Genomic DNA, 6,088 nt, shown 5'->3' on the forward strand with positions numbered 1-6,088 from the left:
TTGGTTCCTTTCTTGAACCAGCTATATCCCACCACGGGTTCCAGAGTTACAACACCTGAAAGGGCGAAAATTGGCTATTTTGGTCTTATCTGAATGATAGTGGTTTCATTTATGATTTGAATTTAACCAAACTTTCACACAACTTGTATCACATTAAGATCCTGTTTCTCTTCTGGAACCAGCGATATTCCATCATGGGTTCTAGAGTAACAGCCCCTGAAAGGACGAGATATAAGCTATTTTGGTCTTGTCTGCACAATAGCAGTCTCATTTATGATTGAATTTTAACCAAACTTGCCCACAACTTGTATCACCATAAGATCTTAGTTCCTTTCTTGAACTAGCCATATCCCACCATGGGTTCCAGTGTTCAGGTCCTGAATGGCCAAAAATTGGCTATTCTGGTCTTGTCTGCATGATAGTGGTTTTATTTGCGATTTGATTTTTTACCAAATTTTCACTTAACTTGTATCAGTTCTTTTCAATATTTCACCGTGGGTTCCAGAGTTACTGCCCCTGTGCATTCACAGACTTTGTCCGAAGCATTTCTTTTTCATGCCTGGAGGGATTTTGATGTAACTTGGCACAAATGTTCACCATCATGAGACAGAGTGTCAGTCACAAGAACCAGGTCCCTAAGTCTAAGGTAAAGGTCACATTTAGAGAACAAAGGTCAGATACAGAGGTCCAGAGCATTTCTTCTTCATGCATGGAGGGATTTTGATGTAACTTGGCACAAATATTACTATAAATAGCTTATAATATAACTTTTTATTACTGGCCATGGGTAAAAAATTGAGACCACTTTTCTGTAGCATGCGTGTTACATCCAATTATTATGTGTATTTTGACCTATCTCTACCTGGTAAGGAGTTTTGCCTTGACTTATATTATATAGAAATTTTTTAGCTCACCTGAGCACAAAGTGCTCAAAGGTGAGCTTTTGTGATCACCCTGTGTCCGTTCTCCAACCGTCGTCGTCGGCATCGTCATCAACAATTTGACTGTTAACACTCTAGAGATCACAATTTTGGCCTAATCTTAATGAAACTTGGTCAGAATGTTACCCTCGATAAAATCTTAGACGAGTTCTATATTGGGTCATCTGGGGTCAAAACTAGGTCACCAGGTCAAATCAAAGGAAAAGCTGGTTAACACTGTAGAGGCCACATTTATGACTATCTTCATGAAACTTCATCAGAATGTTAATCTTGATGATCTATAGGTCAAATTTAAATCTAGGTCATGTAGGCTCAAAAACTAGGTCACTAGATCAAATCAAAGGAAAATTTAGTTAACACTCCAGAGGCCGCGTTCATGACCATAACTTTTGGTCAGAATGTTAATCGTGATGATCTTTAGGTCAAATTTAAATCTGGGTCAGGTGGGGTGAAAAACTAGGTCACTAGGTCAAATCATAGGGAAAGCTTGTTAACACTCTAGAGGCCACATTTATGACTACCTTCATGAAACTTAGTCAGAATGTTAACCTTGATGATCTTTAGGTCAAGTTCGAATCTGGGTCATGTGGGGTCAAAAACTAGGTCACCAGATCAAATCAAAGGAAAAACTAGTTAACACTCTAGAGGCCACATTTATGAAAATATCTTAATGAAACTTGGTCAGAATGTTAATCTTTATGATCTTTAGGTAAGTAGGTCAGGTGAGCGATAAAGGGCCTTCATTGCCCTCTTGTTTATGATTAACTTCTCCATGTTGCTCTTTTTGTATTTTTGCCAGATATGCCCCTTTCATAATTAATGTTGTTTTTTTGGCAATCTTTGCTTTCTGGATATAATTTTAGTACAATATAAGATAAGACTTGAAACTTAAAATGTATCTTTATTATCATCATCTGCATGACTTGTGTGGTAACAATCCCCATAACTCTGATTTGCATTTTTGACGAAATTATGCCCCTTTCATACTTAAACTTTTTGACAAACTTAGTTTTCTGGACATAACTTTGGTACTATATAAGATAATGACAAAGCTCAAAATATATCTTTACCATCATTATCTGCATGTGTGATAACAATCCCAGTAACTCTAATTTGTGTTCTTGACAGAATTATGCCCCTTGATGTATCTTCCTTTTAAAAGTAGAGGTCTCGTATTGAGACATATATTCATTTTACTGTCAAATTTCCAAATAGTGGAGCGCGCTGTCCTACGGACAGCTCTTATTTTCTGTACTCTGAACCATAAAGTATCACCTCAAATTATATTGATTATTGAGTTTTAATGTTAAACGCCATGATATCTCCCCAAAACAATATCAAGCATTTTAATGTTTCTCCCACTTCCAGTAATGTTTTATGTTTTCACATATATATCAAGTATATTACAACATTTTAAGGCCCATTGAAACCAGAGATTACATCTATTGGTGATAATTTGACGAAGCCAGTTGCAGAGTTTTTACATGAGACAGTTAGGGAGAACTGTGAGTTTACATTTTGCTGGAACTTTGTTACAGGAATTTCTCCATTACAAACGGAACTGTAGGCCTGGAAGATTTTTTATGCCTACATTAAATCAGAGTGCTATATGTATGTTAGTTAGTCAATTCATCCATGCTAAGCACTTGATGCCTTGAGCTATCACTTTTAAACAGTTCAAGAGATTCCAATGAAACCTTACACAGATTCAAATCATGTTGAGAAATATTGTGCTATGTACATGTGTCAGACTTTTACATCCAAGGTCAAGGTCACAGCCAAGGGCAATTCACTTCATGGATGTTCATTTTTAGTTTACTCTTAATTTATTTTAGCTCAATTGTGATGAAACCTTCAAGCTTATTTGAACCACACTCGAGTCCGCTTCCTTGAAAAAAACAGTACTGATGTCATATTAGATGATGTGGTTGTGACCCCATTGTGTCTTGAACCCATGTCCCCCGGGTTGAGCAACTGACACCTTAACCATTAAACCATTGCTCCCCCATGTCTGTCTGTTACTAATGACCTCTCTTGTTCAATTAACTCGTATGATATATTTGAATAGTTCCGTTTGCGCTCTGCCTTTTACCAGTAGGTCTTTGTGCACACCGGACAAAAGGTTACAAAAATCATGTAAAAATTTTAATTGGATGATTTTTTTTTTGCAGATTTACTGGCATTTTAATTTCTTTACGATTAAGATTTGTTGTAAGTACATTTCATTTAGACAACCATATACACAGTGAAACATTGTATATTTCATTTTTGCAAGAAAACTATTACTACACTAGGGGATATTAGAATATTAGACGTTATGCATCTGCATAAAACAGCTAAGAAACACAAAAATGTATGGTGACAATATTTTATGATTCTGTTGATTTCATATTGATACCAATTGTTTTTTCAGGTACATGTATATACTGTAGTTTCAGATTTGCAGTATCAGACAGTATCCTAGGAAACCACAGCCATTCTAGATATAGGACCAACACAATCAGACAAGTTGGCAAGATTTTACATTCAAGAGTGGTGACATTCTGCTTAAGATTCAAGTCTTAGATACCATTGAATCTGTTTTTAGATTTAAGTTTAAAAATGGCATTGACTTATTACATGTATACTGCTTTAAGTCAAATCTTTTATCAATTTTTGTTTTTATCGATATATTAAGATCTGGGAAAATAACTTTATTGGAGAAAAATTTGTATGACAAAATAAAAGAAAGAAAAAGGTTTTTATAGTAGAAAGATTTTTTTTAATAGATACTTATGAAGTGACTTTAGCATGTCTTTTAGATACACAAGATTACAGTGATTGCTTTTTTTTTAAAAAACTCAGGAAGTGCAAAAAAAACTTCCTTATTTGACAAGAAACAGCTTTTTCAACCTTGATATATGTTACAACAATTTAAAGGACTTTTATAAAATATCATTATTTATGTTAAGAGTTACACGTATCCTACCATATTACTTACTTACTTTCACTTTCTACTGTATTGCATGACTTTTGTAAGTTTTTGCAGTTGGGTCATTATCACAGAAATATTGTAAGTGACTTCCTAAAATTTGGCAAGCTGATCTATTACACCTGTATGCTTGAAGTTTACTGCTTAAGAGTGATAATTAAAACTGGAAATGATGCCGGTTCATAATGCTGTTGGCCAGTCTATAGTTCTGGTCCCAATTTCACAAAAAAAGCTGAAATAATTGTTTAGCTAAGTCTGTTATTTCAAATGCGTCTTCAGTGTAGAACTGTATATGTATATTTAATAGATCAAAACACAACAATACTGACTTTTACAGAAAAAGAAGTACAGAAATAAGAAATATACTAAAGTTTGTTATATCATGCTTAAATAGAAATATCATATCACAACACTGAAATAAGTACTGCAGTCAAATAATACTAACCATGTATAATTTAGCTACAAATATATTGTTATAGAAAAATCAACATGAAATAACAATAACTTAAGCAATAGCATGATTTTAAAATAACAGACTTAACTAAGTAATTACTTAAGTTTTTTCATGAAATTGGGGCCAGCACTTAAGTTTGTTTGGCTATAGTCAAAATTTGAAGGAAAAAATATGAAATATTATTTCTGATGTCATACAGTACTGTTTAATAAAACATTTATTGAATCTCAGGGTGGTCATAAGTCAAAATTATTACGTGACCCTTATGAGCCACAGGTCCATAGTTTGTATAACATGTCCGGTATACAATCACACATGTTTTTATGCCCCCGAAGGGAGGCATATAGTTTTTGAACCGTCCGTCTGTCGGTCTGTCAGTCTGTCGGTCTGTCCGCAATTTTCGTGTCCGGTCCATATCTTTGTCATCCATGGATGGATTTTCAAATAACTTGGCATGAATGTGTACCACAGTAAGACGACGTGTCGCGCGCAAGACCCAGGTCCGTAGCTCAAAGGTCAAGGTCACACTTAGACGTTAAAGGTCATTTTTCATGACAGTGCATTGATGGGCGTGTCCGGTCCATATCTTTGTCATCCATTGATGGATTTTCAAGTAACTACACATAAATGTGTGGCACAGTAAGACAACGTGTCGCGTGCAAGACCCAGGTCTGTAGCTCAAAGGTCAAGGTCACACTTAGACGTTAAAGGTCATATTTTATGATAGTGCATTGATGGGCGTGTCCGGTCCATATCTTTGTCATTCATGCATGGATTTTAAAATTATTGGGCATGAATGTGTACCACAGCAAGAATGACGTGTCGGGCGCAAGACCCAGGTCCGTAGCTCAAAGGTCAATGTCACACTTAGACGTTAAAGGTCATATTTCATGATAGTGCAATGATGGGCATGTCCGGTCCATATCTTTGTCATTCATGCATGGATTTTAATATAACTACGCATGAATGTGTGGCAGAGTAAGACGACATGTGGCGCGCGAGACCCAGGTCCGTAGGTCAAAGGTCCTAAACTCTAACATCGGCCATAACTATTCATTCAAAGTGCCATCGGGGACATGTGTCATCCTATGGAGACAGCTCTTGTTTACTTGGGAATAAGTCAAACATTTAAAAATAAAGTGTGAAAATTTTAATTTCTTATGTCATGTAATAAAACACTTATTAAATTGCTTGCTAGTTAATAGTCAAAACTATTAGCCCTATGTCCTTTGGACCACTGGCAGTAGTTTCGACTATTGACTAGCAAGTTATTCAATAAGTATGTGCTATTGACTATTGGTCCTCTGGCAAAACTGTACAACTATCGACCTTTAATGGTCAGTGATTAAAATTATACAGCCAAATAAATGACTATAGACTGTCATTGGAAAACTATTGACTGAGAAAGGCAAGGGTAATAGGATACTGATGATGGTCAATAGTCATTTTCCAAGGTTGAATGATTTAAACCCAATGACCACGTTAAAGGTAAATAGTTGTTTTATTATATTGAGCAGCAGTAAAAAGTATTACAAGGAAAGAACACTTCATGTTGTTTAGTGCCACATTTATTGATATTTTGCATGTTGCAGGTGCATCATTTCCATTATTGTTTTGGTTTTCAGGCAGAATTTCGGTAAAATTATAGGTAGAATTAATTTATTTTAAATAGGTCTTAGGTGGTAGTTGCTTAGTTTGCCTGAGCACAAAAAGTTCCTAATG

The sequence above is a fragment of the Mercenaria mercenaria genome, unplaced genomic scaffold (assembly GCF_021730395.1).
Source record: "Mercenaria mercenaria strain notata unplaced genomic scaffold, MADL_Memer_1 contig_673, whole genome shotgun sequence".
NCBI classification, from domain to species: Eukaryota; Metazoa; Mollusca; class Bivalvia; order Venerida; family Veneridae; genus Mercenaria; species Mercenaria mercenaria.